The sequence below is a fragment of the Tachypleus tridentatus genome, chromosome 11 (assembly GCF_004210375.1).
Source record: "Tachypleus tridentatus isolate NWPU-2018 chromosome 11, ASM421037v1, whole genome shotgun sequence".
Lineage (NCBI taxonomy): Eukaryota > Metazoa > Arthropoda > Merostomata > Xiphosura > Limulidae > Tachypleus > Tachypleus tridentatus.
The window spans coordinates 31,399,192-31,417,607 of NC_134835.1; the positions used below are offsets into that span (position 1 = coordinate 31,399,192).

The following is an 18,416-nucleotide window of genomic DNA, read 5'->3' on the forward strand; positions in this document are numbered from 1 at the left end:
AGGTGCTACATCATTGAATAGTGTCCAACTCAGAATGACAAGGTGCTACATCATTGAATAGTGTCAAACTCAGAATGATAAGGTGCTACATCATTGAATAGTGTCCAACTCAGAAGGATAAGGTGGTACATCATTGAATAGTGTCCAACTCAGAATGACAAGGTGCTACATCATTGAATAGTGTCCAACTCAGAATGACAAGATGGTACATCATTGAATAGTGTCCAAAGAAAGTATAATCTATAGTTGTAGAACACACACAGAAATAACGCTGTACTTTAACCTTGTGATGAATGTACAATAATTCTAAAGGATCTGTGATTCGTGTTTATTTAAAAAAAAAAGTGAGTCTACGAACATGATAAGATGCTTGTAGTAATGGATGTTGAAACTTTTATTAAAATAAAATTTTAATACCAACGCCAGCCGTCTTGAGATAATTTTTTACTTCAAGTGGGTTTCTCGTCATCACGAAATGCTTGAACAACCTTTATGTTAAGTTTCACTTCTCAACCGATGCCCGGATTTCAATTTGTGATCAATTTTCGAGTTCTTTATGAAATTCCTAATTAATGTTCGTTTTCCAGACTTAAACCAATTTTCAGTTTTTCGTTTCCAATTCAAAGTTAAGTTTTTCATTTTCAAAACAAAAGTTGATTTCGACTTTAAATTTATAAGAACCTTAACTCAAATGTTCATCTGTACTACAATCAAATCCACGGATTTTTAGTTGTAACTGTATCTATATGCTTTCACAACGTTATTTATAATTGGACAAAACCTAAGAATTTGCCTTCGGTTTAAATGACTTGATTGAGTGAAAAATAGCCTGGATTTTTTTTTTTCCCGATTCTAAGAAGGAACTAAGGTCACTCAACTAATAAATAAATAAATAGCGTCCATTATAAGTTATGTATTTATTATGTATCCTTTTAATATATATTTACAAAAGTTATGGTACATTATCAGTTATTTTAATCTTTTTTACAGCCTTTTTACAGAAACCACTTGATATTAATATTAGTTGTATCATTTTAGTGTTGACTCAAGACGACCTTAAACCACCAGAATTTGACTTAACCTCCTTGCAATGTAAGTTTGTCTTTTTTCGTTGCATGCAACAATTAGGATGTATACCTGCTTGCAAAACCTCCACTCTCCTATTTTTTTCCTACAGTTGTTTTCACTTGTATTGTATTGTATTATACAAAAACTAAAATTTGGTGTCCTCCGAATGGCCATTTCTAGGTGGTTTTAGGGTTAAAACAAAAATTGCGTAAACTAATAAATGTTGTTTTCGTGTGTTGTTTGGTATTTTCAGTAATTCCGTTCTTCTTGTTTTTACCAATAATTAATTTTCTTTTAGCCACAACATCTTGAATAATCCTAACAACGGAACACTTGGAATTCACGAAGTTAAGTATTTTCACACGGAAAAACAACAACAAATTCAGTTAAGTCGGTTCAAAGTGGGAAAAATAGTGCCTCTCGTTTCTCTCTAACAAGAAGGTGTGAACCGTCTTCTGTTGGTACACATAAAGCGAGGCTTAGTGAAGGATCTCGAGTTAAAGATGTCCGGAAGTTCTAATCTGATTAGGCACCATTGAAAGAACTTGACTATGAACATCATCACATGTTAGATTGATAAGAACATGAGTTTAAATAGTTTTCATTTGTTCTTTATTAAGAATGCTCGTCAACTTGTAGAGTCTTTTATTGGTAATTACAACATTTTTATTTTGGAAATTATCTTTTTTACTAAGATTATTGAAAGAGATACATTGACTTACTTTTGATAAACGCTTCTGTGTAAAAGTTCCTTGTTTATCATTTTGATAAACGCTTTTCTGTAAAAGTTCCTTGATTATCATTTTGATAAACACTTCTGTGTAAAAGTCACTTGTTTATCAAAATCATAAACACTTCTGTGTAAAAGTCACTTGTTTATCATTTTGATAAACACTTCTGTGTAAAAGTCACTTGTTTATCATTTTGATAAACACTTCTGTGAAAAAGTCACTTGTTTATCAAAATCATAAACACTTCTGTGTAAAAGTTACTTGTTTATCATTTTGATAAACACTTCTGTGTAAAAGTTACTTGTTTATCATTTTGATAAACACTTCTGTAAAACTTCCTTGTTTATTATTTTCATAAACACTTCTGTGTAAAACTTCCTTGTTTATTATTTTGATAAACACTTCTCTGTAAAACTTCCTTGTTTATTATTTTGATAAACACTTCTGTGTAAAAGTTCCTTGTTTATCATTTTGATAAATGTTTTTCTGTAAAAGTTCCTTGATTATCATTTTGATAAACACTTCTGTGTAAAAGTTACTTGTTTATCATTTTGATAAACGTTTCAGTGTAAAATTATTTTGTTTATCATTTTGGTAAACACTTCTGTGTAAAAGTCCTTCGTTTATCATTTTGGTAAACGCTTCTGTGTAAAACTTCCTTGTTTATTATTTTGATAAACACTTCTGTGTAAAACTTCCTTGTTTATTATTTTGATAAACACTTCTGTGTAAAAGTCCTTCGTTTAATACGTTGACAAATACTTCTGTTTAGAAGTTCCTTATTCGTCACGTCTCTAAACATTTTTTTTTGTAAATGTGTTTATAAACAGTTCTGTTTACATTTTCCTTGTTCATAATGTTGATAAACATTTTTGGCATTTTTTTTCGGGTTTATGAAGTTAATAAATACTTTAGTTAAACGTTTCTTGTTATGTATATATCTAGGTTATGGACTTTGTTAAAATGTCCTCAATCATTATTTATCGAATGAAGTTTTTGTAACACATTTGAATAAAAGAGTTAGTTTGTAACCTACGACAGTAAAGAAATCACTAAAATGAAACTTAAGTAAGAATATTAGTAGCACATGAAAAATTTGAATAGTGGGATTCACTGTCACATTATTACGCCCCCAAGGCTGAATGGACGAGCATGTTCGGTGCGACGGGGATTCGAACCCGGGACCATCAGATGACGAGTTGAACGTCTTAACACGCTTGGCCATGCCGAACCCATGAAAAATAGTAGTCATGATGAATTCCAAATTGTATTGACCAAATAGTATTAACATGTTTTTTAAACATTTCAGTGGTCTAGATTTTCTAAGATACGACTTACTTCTCTATGTTTGGTAAGTTTATTGACTTTTATCAGTTGAATTGAGCTCAAACAAAATCGCGATTTTGATGTTAACTGAACCAGTTAGGCTGTGGAAAAACGTGCGTTCAAAAGTGCTTTAATATAAGAGTGTTTTCGAGTTTTGATACGTTTTACATATATGGTTCATACTTGTTTTTTTACTTGGTGACGTTTATGCCGCAGACACACAGAAAGTGTTTGAATCATGACCAAGTTTATGAGAAAAGTATTAACTGACATCTTCAGAACTATGATTGACATTCTGAGTATTTGTTGGACTTAAACAAACTAAGACTGATATTCTGAGTATTTGTTGGACTTAAACAAACTAAGGCTGATATTCTGAGTATTTGTTGGACTTAAACAAACTAAGGCTGATATTCTGAGTATTTGTTGGACTAAAACAAACTAAGGCTGATATTCTGAGTATTTGTTGGACTTAAACAAACTAAGGCTGATATTTTGAGTATTTGCTGAACTAAAACAAACTAAGGCTGATATTCTGAGTATTTGCTGAACTAAAACAAACTAAGGCTGATATTTTGAGTATTTGCTGAACTAAAACAAACTAAGGCTGATATTCTGAGTATTTGTTGAACTCAAACAAACTAAGGCTGATATTATGAGTATTTGTTGAACTAAAACAAACTAAGGCTGATATTATGAGTATTTGCTGAACTAAAACAAACTAAGGCTGATATTCTGAGTATTTGTTGAACTCAAACAAACTAAGGCTGATATTATGAGTATTTGTTGAACTCAAACAAACTAAGGCTGATATTCTGAGTACTTGTTGAACTCAAACAAACTAAGGCTGATATTATGAGTATTTGTTGAACTCAAACAAACTAAGGCTGATATTATGAGTATTTGTTGAACTCAAACAAACTAAGGCTGATATTATGAGTATTCGAGAGACACAAAGAAACTACTTACTCCACTATTCTGTAGTTTAGTAAAACACATATAAGAATGAGAATTACAACAATTATGTTTCTATTTACGTTTGAACCAGTTCTAAGGTCTCATGTTTCTATTTACGTTTGAACCAGTTCTAAGGTCTCAGATTTGAAAGTAAAAACTAAAACTAAGAAGTTTCGTAACCTTTAAAACGTTAATTACAAAGCACATCCACACTCGTTCTTACTAGTTTCCAAAACTATGAATACGTTTAATGACGCACAAGAAGTAGAGATGGATTTTTTTTTAAGTACAGTGTATTATATTTCTTTAGGTGTTTAAATGTTAGCGCAGAATAACAATGAAATTTGTGGGACGTGATAAGATGATTGAATTTTGAATGGATCTGTGGTACGTGGGCTCCCTGCTGACCCTGGGCCTGAAACAAACATGTTAGTTTTATTCACAGTTCGTAATGGTCAATTACACATTTTGAGGCCACCTAGGCTTCCTCAATAAGCTGCGAAACAAGGTATCCTCATCTTCATATTTGATTTACAGCGACATCTAGCGGATAAGGCCTCGCCCGCCTGAAGTTTTTTCGTGGGTGGGTTTTCCAAACGTGTGCCAGGCAAATAATATCAAATTCAAACTTAAATATAGACTCACAAAACTTTAGGTTAAATAAAAGGACACTTAGGTAACAAATTTCCAACTTCCTAATTGATATTTGTAATTAAAACATTCAGTTAATAAACTGGTCAAAACTATTAATTTATTTTGGCCAGAAATTCTGACGTACTAATCTTAATATTAATGCTCCATAGACCTTTTTAACGTATTGTAATAACGTTTTATAACTTGAGAAATTACATTTAATCAACTTATTGTATTAATTTTGCATTTTGGTGATTTTTGTTTTCATTAACTAAAAAAATTACGTGTTCCTTTTTTAACAGTTAATTTTGTTATCCGAGGGTTGCGGGTTCGAATCCCGGTCGCACCAAACATGTTCGCCCTTTCAGCCGTGGGGGCGTTATAATGTGACGGTCAATCCCACTATTCGTTGGTAAAAGAGTAGCCCAAGAGTTGGCGGTGAGTGGTGATGACTAGCTGCCTTCTCTCTAGCTAGTCTTACACTGCTAAATTAGGGACGGCTAGCGCAGATAGCCCTCGAGTAGCTTTGTGCAAAATTCACAACAAACAGACATTTCTTCTCAAGCTTTCTTTCATCCATATATGACACTAATTCTACAAGTTACTTCCTACTCATGACTATACACACCTAAATACAACGGTTAACAAATGTAATCACATTCATTCAAGCTAGTTTTAGCAGTTTCTGATGTCACTTAACACGTTGTCTCAATATTCAAATCGTTAATTTTTAACCGTTAAAACATACGAGTGTTCTTGACGTTTCAAGATCTAACCTTGAGGTTCTTGCTGTTAAATTGGATACTGTGCGTTTTTAAATATTCTTGTTATTTTTAGTTTTACTTCAATGGACTACCGTTACCTATTTCTAAAACGGAACAAAACAAACAAACTAATTTTGTTAACCTGAAGATGACCCAAGAAGATTGAAACGTTGTTTTTTATTTTGGTTAAAAGTGTTGATACCCATATCAGCCGTCCTGAGATACATTGTTGGCTTCTCTTTGAGTTCCACATACGCTGGAAGCACTACTACATATGAATTGCAATTTTTTATCTGCTTTTAAACAATCTCAAAATTAAAAAAAAATTAAAAGGGCATTCATTCACAGTAGTTATTCTAGAAGAGATCAAGGTATAATTTGATTATAATTTATCGAAATTATTGTTGGACAGTCACGAGCGTAGGGCTATATCCAACAATAAATGTATGTGCAGCTGACCTATTTTTCTCGTGTTTTGCTTTTTGTTTTTTATGTGTCTGAGTGTGCTTACGACACATTTCAAAAACGTGATTACTGCACACAGTTCTTCGATCTCGAGCCACAAGCACGTGATAAAACTAAAAACCACTGACCTGCCCTGGTTATTCCTGCATGGATGTTGAATATTAGATTTGGTTTGTTTTGAATTTCGCGCAAAGCTACTCGAGTGCTATCTGCGCTAGTCATCTCTAATTTAGCAGTATAAGACTAGAGGGAAGGCAGCTAGTCATCACCACCCACCCGACAGCACTGGGGCTACTCTTTTTACCAACGACCAGTGGGATTAACAGTTACTTTAAATATTAGGAAAAATATTATACGCATCTGGAACAATAGTGCGTTCATATAATAGTGTACGAGAATCTTGGAATTGAAAACGCTTAAAATGTAGGGTTAATATATACAGATATTTACAAGTTGAAAACGTCGATTTAACGCGATGAAATGTTGCAGGTTTCTCACTTTTTTCATGTGCTTTAATTATTTTATTTTTCATTCCACTAGACGACGTATCTTCCTTTCTCCCCAACCCAATGAATCAGGGGTAAATTCATGGATTTTCCACTAAAACTCAGAATTCGATTTCCCATGGTAAACAAAGCGTATTTTCCATAGTGGAGCGTTGCGCATAAATAACAACAAACTCGAGCACCAACCCTTGCCGATGTTTACCACACAAATTAAGACCAGCGATTATTAGTGTATTCAAAACGAATTTTTCGGTGACCAAAGTACTAAAAACAGCGCATGAATAACCGACAATTTTTCCGTCAATGTCCTTTATTTTCCGTCACAACGTTTCTGTCCCCATTCTCTGCGTATTCATCCGGCCCTTCTGGAAAACAAGTAATAACCAATTTATCCAAGAACAAAATACTTTTAAGCAGAAATCTACTCGCTATTGTTTAACGAAAACTTTTAGTGGTGTTGTCTCTTTTCATTTTATTTCGTTTGCGTACGTTTCGCCCAGAAAACGTAACGCATGCATTATTAAACTGTTTCCAGCGGACTATGATATCCCCCCCTTCGCCTCTTTGTTCGGTGTTTTCGACTAATTGAAGCAGAAGGGTTTTTGTTCGCGATTAAATCTTGAAGAAATATACTCATCCTGTGCTCGAGAACAAAAGAACTTGATATGCGACTGTCACACAAGAGGAATTTAACACCTCAGTCAGTACCGCACTTAAAATCGATAAAAGATTAGTAGCGCAAATGTAATATTGATCGCCGTAACGTTTTTATATGTAACGAATCAATAGAACTGGTAAGCTGACATTCCGATGGACCATTACGATTCTCTCGACAACAGACCGACTAATCTAAGCAAACTTCCCCAACTTCGACCCTCATTCTAATTTTATCGGAAGAAAAACGCTCTCAACAGTGCTGTTATTCTGGATAGAATGAAAGCAATCTGATTTCTGCAGAGTAACAAACCTCACGTGTTCTTAAGTGGTATCATGACGAACATTATATAAGATAGAAACTACTGATTGAAACTGAAGACAAGAAGGAAAGAAACAAAACTCTTCACTCAACAATTAATTCGTTTTCTGACCTGTATAATATTAATATTCTACTTTTCATGATGAGTATAATATTAATATTCTACTCTTTATAATTAGCATAATTTTAATAATCTACTTTTCATGATAAGTATAATTTTAATATTCTACTTTTCATGATGAGTATAATATTAATATTCTACTTTTCATAATTAGCATAATTTTAATATTCTACTTTTCAAGATGAGTATAATATTAATATTCTACTTTTCATGATGAGTAAAATATTAATATTCTACTTTTCATGATGAGTATAATATTAATATTCTATTTTTCATGATGAGTATGATATTAATATTCTACTTTTCATGATGAGTATAATATTAATATTCTATTTTTCATGATGAGTAAAATATTAATATTCTACTTTTCATGATGAGTAAAATATTAATATTCTACTTTTCATGATGAGTATGATATTAATATTCTATTTTTCATGATGAGTAAAATATTAATATTCTACTTTTCATGATGAGTATAATATTAATATTCTACTTTTCATGATGAGTATAATATTAATGTTCTACTTTTCAAGATGAGTATAATATTAATATTCTATTTTTCATGATGAGTAAAATATTAATATTCTACTTTTCATGATGAGTATAATATTAATATTCTACTTTTCATGATGAGTATAATATTAATATTCTACTTTTCATGATGAGTATGATATTAATATTCTATTTTTCATGATGAGTAAAATATTAATATTCTACTTTTCATGATGAGTATAATATTAATATTCTACTTTTCATGATGAGTATGATATTAATATTCTATTTTTCATGATGAGTAAAATATTAATATTCTACTTTTCATGATGAGTATAATATTAATATTCTACTTTTCATGATGAGTATAATATTAATATTCTATTTTTCATGATGAGTAAAATATTAATATTCTACTTTTCATGATGAGTATAATATTAATATTCTACTTTTCATGATGAGTATGATATTAATATTCTATTTTTCATGATGAGTAAAATATTAATATTCTACTTTTCATGATGAGTATAATATTAATATTCTACTTTTCATGATGAGTATAATATTAATATTCTACTTTTCATAATTAGCATAATTTTTATATTCTACTTTTCATGATGATTATAATATTAATATTCTACTTTTTATGATGAGTATGATATTAATATTCTACTTTTCATGATGATTATAATTTTAATATTCTACTTTTTATCATGAGTATAATATAAATATTCTACTTTTCATGACGAGTATAATTTTAATATTCTATTTTTCATGATGAGTATAATATTAATATTCTACTTTTCATGATGAGTATAATATTAATATTCTACTTTTCATGATGAGTATAATATTAATATTCTGCTTTATATGATTAGCATAATTTTAATATTCTACTTTTCATGATGAGTATAATATTAATATTCTACTTTTCATAATTAGCATAATTTTAATATTCTACTTTTCATGATGAGTATAATATTAATATTCTACTTTTCATAATTAGCATAATTTTAATATTCTACTTTTCATGATGAGTATAATATTAATATTCTACTTTTCATGTTGAGTATAATTTTAATATTCTATTTTTCATGATGAGTATAATATTAATATTCTACTTTTCATGATGAGTATAATATTAATATTCTACTTTTCATGATGAGTATAATATTAATATTCCACTTTATATGATTAGAATAATTTTAATATTCTACTTTTCATGATGAGTATAATATTAATATTCTACTTTTCATAATTAGCATAATTTTAATATTCTTCTTTTAATGATGAATATAATATTAATATTCTACTTTTCATAATTAGCATAATTTTAATATTCTACTTTTCATGATGAGTATAATATTAATATTCTACTTTATATGATTAGCATAATTTTAATATTCTATTTTTCATGATTAGCATAATTTTAATATTCTACTTTTCATGATGAGTATAATTTTAATATTATACTTTTCATGATGAATATAATATTAATATTCTACTTTTTATGATGAGTATAATATTAATATTCTACTTTTCATGATGAGTATAATTTTAATATTCTACTTTTTATGATGAGTATAATATTAATATTCTACTTTATATGATTAGCATAATTTTAATATTCTCCTTTTCATGATGAGTATAATATTAATATTCTACTTTTCATAATTAGCATAATTTTAATATTCTACTTTTCATGATGAGTATAATATTAATATTCTACTTTTTATGATTAGTATAATTTTAATATTCTACTTTTCATGATGAGTATAATATTAATATTCTACTTTTCATAATTAGCATAATTTCAATATTCTAGTCTTCATGATGAGTATAATATTAATATTCTACTTTTCATAATTAGCATAATTTTAATATTCTACTTTTCATGATGAGTATAATAGTAATATACTACTTTTCATAATTAGCATAATTTTTATATTCTACTTTTCATGATGAGTATAACATTAATATTCTACTTTTTATTATGAGTATAATATTGATATTCTACTTTTCATAATAAGCATAATTTTTATATTCTACTTTTCATGATGAGTATAACATTAATATTCTACTTTTTATTATGAGTATAATATTAATATTCTACTTTTTATGATGAGTATGATATTAATATTCTACTTTTTATGATGAGTATGATATTAATATTCTACTTTTCATGATGATTATAATTTTAATATTCTACTTTTTATCATGAGTATAATATTAATATTCTACTTTTCATGATGAGTATAATTTTAATATTCTATTTTTCATGATGAGTATAATATTAATATTCTACTTTTCATGATGAGTATAATATTAATATTCTACTTTTCATGATGAGTATAATATTAATATTCTGCTTTATATGATTAGCATAATTTTAATATTCTACTTTTCATGATGAGTATAATATTAATATTCTACTTTTCATAATTAGCATAATTTTAATATTCTACTTTTCATGATGAGTATAATATTAATATTCTACTTTTCATAATTAGCATAATTTTAATATTCTACTTTTCATGATGAGTATAATATTAATATTCTACTTTATATGATTAGCATAATTTTAATATTCTATTTTTGATGATTAGCATAATTTTAATATTCTACTTTTCATGATGAGTATAATTTTAATATTCTACTTTTCATGATGAATATAATATTAATATTCTACTTTTTATGATGAGTATAATATTAATATTCTACTTTTCATGATGAGTATAATTTTAATATTCTACTTTTCATGATGAGTATAATATTAACATTCTACTTTATATGATTAACATAATTTTAATATTCTACTTTTCATGATGAGTATAATATTAATATTCTACTTTTCATAATTAGCATAATTTTAATATTCTACTTTTCATGATGAGTATAATATTAATATTCTACTTTTTATGATTAGTATAATTTTAATATTCTACTTTTCATGATGAGTATAATATTAATATTCTACTTTTCATAATTAGCATAATTTTAATATTCTAGTCTTCATGATGAGTATAATATTAATATTCTACTTTTCATAATTAGCATAATTTTAATATTCTACTTTTCATGATGAGTATAATATTAATATTCTACTTTTTATTATGAGTATAATATTAATATTCTACTTTTCATAATTAGCATAATTTTTATATTCTACTTTTCATGATGAGTATAACATTAATATTCTACTTTTTATTATGAGTATAATTTTAATATTCTACTTTTTATGATGAGTATGATATTAATATTCTACTTTTCATGATGAGTATAATATTGATATTCTACTTTTCATAATTAGCATAATTTTTATATTCTACTTTTCATGATGAGTATAACATTAATATTCTACTTTTTATTATGAGTATAATATTAATATTCTACTTTTTATTATGAGTATAATATTAATATTCTACTTTTCATGATGAGTATAATTTTAATATTCTATTTTTCATGATGAGTATAATATTAATATTCTATTTTTCATGATGAGTGTAATATTAATATTCTACTTTATATGATTAGCATAATTTTAATATTCTACTTTTCATGATGAGTATAATATTAATATTCTACTACTCATGATGAGTATAATATTAATATTCTACTTTTTATGATGAGTATAATATTAATATTCTACTTTTCATGATGAGTATAATATTAATATTCTACTTTTTATGATGAGTATAATATTAATATTCTACTTTTCATGATGAGTAAAATATTAATATTCTACTTTTCATGATGAGCATAATATTAATATTCTACTTTTTATAATTAGCATAATTTTAATATTCTACTTTTCATGATGAGTATAATATTAATATTCTACTTTTCATAATTAGCATAATTTTAATATTCTTCTTTTCATGATGAGTATAATGTTAATATTCTACTTTTTATTATCAGTATAATATTAATATTCTACTTTTCATGATTAGCATAATTTTAATATTTTATTTTTCATGATTAGCATAATTTTAATATTCTACTTTTCATGATGAGTGTAATATTAATATTCTAATTTATATGATTAGCATAATTTTAATATTCTACTTTTTATGATGAGTATAATATTAATATTCTACTTTTCATGATTAGCATAATTTTAATATTCTTCTTTTCATGATGAGTATAATATTAATATTCTACTTTATATGATTAGCATAATTTTAATATTCTACTTTTCATGATGAGTATAATATTAATATTCTACTTTTTATGATGAGTATAATATTAATATTCTACTTTTCATGATGAGTATAATATTAATATTCTACTTTTCATAATTAGCATGATTTTAATATTCTACTTTTTATGATGAGTATAATATTAATATTCTACTTTTCATGATGAGTATAATATTAATATTCTACTTTTCATAATTAGCATAATTTTTATATTCTACTTTTCATGATGAGTATAATATTATTATTCTACTTTTTATTATGAGTATAATATTAATATTCCTCTTTTCATAATTAGCATAATTTTTATATTCTACTTTTCATGATGAGTATAATATTAATATTCTACTTTTTATTATGAGTATAATATTAATATTCTACTTTTCATAATTAGCATAATTTTAATATTCTACTTTTCATGATGAATATGATATTAATATTCTACTTTTCATGATGATTATAATATTAATATTCTACTTTTTATGATGAGTATGATATTAATATTCTACTTTTCATGATGATTATAATTTTAATATTCTACTTTTTATCATGAGTATAATATTAATATTCTACTTTTCATGATGAGTATAATTTTAATATTCTATTTTTCATGATGAGTATAATATTAATATTCTACTTTTCATGATGAGTATAATATTAATATTTTACTTTTCATGATGAGTATAATATTAATATTCTACTTTATATGATTAGCATAATTTTAATATTCTACTTTTCATGATGAGTATAATATTAATATTCTACTTTTCATAATTAGCATAATTTTAATATTCTTCTTTTCATGATGAATATAATATTAATATTCTTCTTTTCATGATGAATATAATATTAATATTCTACTTTTCATAATTAGCATAATTTTAATATTCTACTTTTCATGATGAGTATAATATTAATATTCTACTTTATATGATTAGCATAATTTTAATATTCTATTTTTCATGATTAGCATAATTTTAATATTCTACTTTTCATGATGAGTATAATTTTAATATTCTACTTTTCATGATGAGTATAATATTAATATTCTACTTTTTATGATGAGTATAATATTAATATTCTACTTTTCATGATGAGTATAATTTTAATATTCTACTTTTTATGATGAGTATAATATTAATATTCTACTTTATATGATTAGCATAATTTTAATATTCTACTTTTCATGATGAGTATAATATTAATATTCTACTTTTCATAATTAGCATAATTTTAATATTCTACTTTTCATGATGAGTATAATATTAATATTCTACTTTTCATAATTAGCATAATTTTAATATTCTAGTCTTCATGATGAGTATAATATTAATATTCTACTTTTCATAATTAGCATAATTTTAATATTCTTCTTTTCATGATGAATATAATATTAATATTCTACTTTTCATAATTAGCATAATTTTAATATTCTACTTTTCATGATGAGTATAATATTAATATTCTACTTTATATGATTAGCATAATTTTAATATTCTATTTTTCATGATTAGCATAATTTTTATATTCTACTTTTCATGATGAGTATAACATTAATATTCTACTTTTTATTATGAGTATAATATTAATATTCTACTTTTTATGATGAGTATAATATTAATATTCTACTTTTCATGATGAGTATAATTTTAATATTCTACTTTATATGATTAGCATAATTTTAATATTCTATTTTTCATGATTAGCATAATTTTAATGTTCTACTTTTCATGATGAGTATAATTTTAATATTCTACTTTTTATGATTAGTATAATTTTAATATTCTACTTTTCATGATGAGTATAATATTAATATTCTACTTTTCATAATTAGCATAATTTTAATATTCTAGTCTTCATGATGAGTATAATATTAATATTCTACTTTTCATAATTAGCATAATTTTAATATTCTACTTTTCATGATGAGTATAATATTAATATTCTACTTTTTATTATGAGTATAATATTAATATTCTACTTTTCATAATTAGCATAATTTTTATATTCTACTTTTCATGATGAGTATAATATTAATATTCTACTTTTCATGATGATTATAATATTAATATTCTACTTTTTATGATGAGTATGATATTAATATTCTATTTTTCATGATGATTATAATTTTAATATTCTACTTTTTATCATGAGTATAATATTAATATTCTACTTTTCATGATGAGTATAATTTTAATATTCTATTTTTCATGATGAGTATAATATTAATATTCTACTTTTCATGATGAGTATAATATTAATATTCTACTTTTCATGATGAGTATAATATTAATATTCTGCTTTATATGATTAGCATAATTTTAATATTCTACTTTTCATGATGAGTATAATATTAATATTCTACTTTTCATAATTAGCATAATTTTAATATTCTACTTTTCATGATGAGTATAATATTAATATTCTACTTTTCATAATTAGCATAATTTTAATATTCTACTTTCATGATGAGTATAATATTAATATTCTACTTTTCATGTTGAGTATAATTTTAATATTCTATTTTTCATGATGAGTATAATATTAATATTCTACTTTTCATGATGAGTATAATATTAATATTCTACTTTTCATGATGAGTATAATATTAATATTCTACTTTATATGATTAGCATAATTTTAATATTCTACTTTTCATGATGAGTATAATATTAATATTCTACTTTTCATAATTAGCATAATTTTAATATTCTTCTTTTAATGATGAATATAATATTAATATTCTACTTTTCATAATTAGCATAATTTTAATATTCTACTTTTCATGATGAGTATAATTTTAATATTCTACTTTTTATGATGAGTATAATATTAATATTCTACTTTTCATAATTAGCATAATTTTAATATTCTACTTTTCATGATGAGTATAATATTAATATCCTACTTTTTATGATTAGTATAATTTTAATATTCTACTTTTCATGATGAGTATAATATTGATATTCTACTTTTCATAATTAGCATAATTTTAATATTCTAGTCTTCATGATGAGTATAATATTAATATTCTACTTTTCATGATTAGCATAATTTTAATATTCTACTTTTCATGATGAGTATAATAGTAATATACTACTTTTCATAATTAGCATAATTTTTATATTCTACTTTTCATGATGAGTATAACATTAATATTTTACTTTTTATTATGAGTATAATATTGATATTCTACTTTTCATAATTAGCATAATTTTTATATTCTACTTTTCATGATGAGTATAACATTAATATTCTACTTTTTATTATGAGTATAATATTAATATTCTACTTTTTATGATGAGTATGATATTAATATTCTACTTTTCATGATGAGTATAATATTGATATTCTACTTTTCATAATTAGCATAATTTTTATATTCTACTTTTCATGATGAGTATAACATTAATATTCTACTTTTTATTATGAGTATAATATTAATATTCTACTTTTTATTATGAGTATAATATTAATATTCTACTTTTCATGATGAGTATAATTTTAATATTCTATTTTTCATGATGAGTATAATATTAATATTCTACTTTTCATGATGAGTATAACATTAATATTCTACTTTATATGATTAGCATAATTTTAATATTCTACTTTTCATGATGAGTAGAATATTAATATTCTACTTTTCATAATTAGCATAATTTTAATATTCTACTTTTCATGATGAATATAATATTAATATTCTACTTTTCATAATTAGCATAATTTTAATATTCTACTTTATATGATTAGCATAATTTTAATATTCAATTTTTCATGATTAGCATAATTTTAATATTCTACTTTTTATGATGAGTATAATATTAATATTCTACTTTTCATAATTAGCATAATTTTAATATTCTACTTTTCATGATGAGTATAATATTAATATTCTACTTTTTATGATTAGTATAATATTAATATTCTACTTTTTATGATTAGTATAATATTAATATTATACTTTTCATAATGAGCATAATATTAATATTCTATTTTTCACGACGAGTATAATTTTTATATTCTACTTTTCATTGTTGAGTGTGGATTTTAGAGTCGAGTTTCACCCACAGACAGTTAGACAGATGAAGACGGAACTGCACTTTGTTCCTACAGGTTACCATGTGTTAGATGAACTTTATTACCCGGTGATATAATACCACTGTATTTCAGCAGATGTTACAGAATAATATGTAAATATATATATAAACTGAAAGGTGTTGTTTATATGTTAACATTGTCTGTATTATTCAGCTAGAAAGTTTTTGAACTGGGCAAGACTACGTGTGTATGCATGTGTGTGTGTCTGCAACAGTTATTACTATTTTTCGTGAATGTTTAAAACGTTATAACATTTTACGCTTATAACATACAAAATTTTCAACACTTCAAGTAAGTGTTATATACTATAACAAAAGATGTAATTTCACATTTTCAGAAGCGTGAAATACCAGTAAAAATGCGAATTAACACCCACAGTAAACTTATGAATTACTTTTTTTGTTCGTGTTGAATTTCGCGCAAAGCTACACGACGGCTATCGGCACTGGCCGTCTCTAATTTAGCAGTGTAAGACTAGAGGGAAGGCAGCTAGTCATCACCACCTACCGCCAACTATTGGGCTACTCTTTTACCAATGAATACTGGGATTGACCGTAACATTATAACGTCTTCACGGCTGAAAGGGCGAGCATGTTTTGTGTGACGGGGATTCGAACCCACGACTCTCACATTACGAGTCGAGTGCCTTAACCAGCTGGCCGTGCAGGGTTTTGTTGTAATCACACTTATTTTTTTATAGTACAGGTGTAAAATATTACAATAGTACATCTACAGTTCAACTTTCGAAACGCAGAAATCGTTAAAAGACGTTACTGTACGCCATAATTCAAAACTGTTGTATTCACAGAGCTTTAAACGTTCTGGGGGTCAACATTATGCTTAGAAACTTGATTTCTATATAATGCTACAGCTATTAATTTTCTCATAAATATACTACAAATCTCCGGCAACTACAGAGCAAACTCAAGTTTTTCGAAATCGATAACGAAATTTCGTTAGTTGTTTACGTATGTCGCGTGTGGTTTCCATGTGTATGCTAATAAAAATAATATATTTTTTCCCTTTCTTCGTAGAAGGCTACTAGCTTCGCCATTGTGACGAATGGAAAAATGGAAAAAAAAAAAGGAACTTGGAAGTAATAAACAAGCACATGTTCGTGTATGTAAGTGTACAGTTTCTAAGGTACTCTGACTGCAAAGTGTTCAGTTTCATTAAAAACGTATGTTTGTCTGCATTTTATTACCTTGTCTAGTCACGTGTGCAGCAACAGCAAAAGTTATATATAAATAATATGCATACCTCTTTGAGGTCGTTAATATACAGGTATCAGACACATTTTAATCAAAACTAGTAAACATTGAAATTTCAATACGTCAGCACAACAAATAAAGTATCGTTTATTATGATTTAATATCCGTGTTGTATTTGAATAGCATATACAAAAATAAAAAACGTTAGAAATAGACACAATAACAATTTTTGTTAAGGATCAACTGTACGTATCTTTGTTTACCTTAAGATGGCGCCACCATATGGAAGCGTGATGGTGAAGTGTCCTCATAGAGGACAGTATCTTCTGAGTAACTAATGAATTAATTATAAGCGTTTTGAGTAACTACAAGAGCTTAGTTAGGGAGAAATGAGGACAACATTATAACTGTTTAAAAAAACTTTATATAATTGAAAATTGTAAAGAGATTACTCTAACGAAAAACTTCCAGAATTTATGGAAGTTTCGAATGAAAGTAAAGATACGTATATATCAACCACAGTACATTTGCTATATCCAGTGCTGATGAGGCCTTTTTACCTATTATCAAAATTCTTTAAGTTATAAAACAGTAGTTATTGAGATGTTATTTCAACTAACAAACTGCTTCAAAGTAGATCAAGACAGTCCTTGGTAGGAGACACATTTACAGTTTAGGAATGACCCTATTAAAAAATGGACACCAAAATAAAATATTAACGAATGAATAAAATCGAGATAACTAGTGAGTTATTAAAATATGTAACTTCTCTGACTGTTGGATAGGTGGAACCAGAAAACACGAACGTATTTTGCACGAGGAAAATTAATATATATGTTAGTTTATGTCTGATGGTTAACCGTGTAGGT

The 18,416-nt window shown here is 25.8% G+C and overlaps 1 long non-coding RNA gene across 3 annotated transcripts in view; it reads left to right on the forward strand.

The window, feature by feature from the left end:
- Positions 1 to 17,586, forward strand: part of LOC143231871 (uncharacterized) — a 194,727-nt gene extending 177,141 nt beyond the window's left edge. For 2 of the 3 annotated variants that reach the window (XR_013017251.1, XR_013017248.1), the window contains 2 exons: positions 1,039 to 1,092; positions 1,367 to 1,715. This is a non-coding gene — a long non-coding RNA (uncharacterized LOC143231871). Of the gene's footprint in view, positions 1 to 1,038; positions 1,093 to 1,366; positions 1,716 to 17,373 lie in introns of those variants that run through there. The other variant, XR_013017249.1, reaches the window with a different exon arrangement.
- The last annotated feature ends 830 nt before the right edge of the window (positions 17,587 to 18,416 follow it).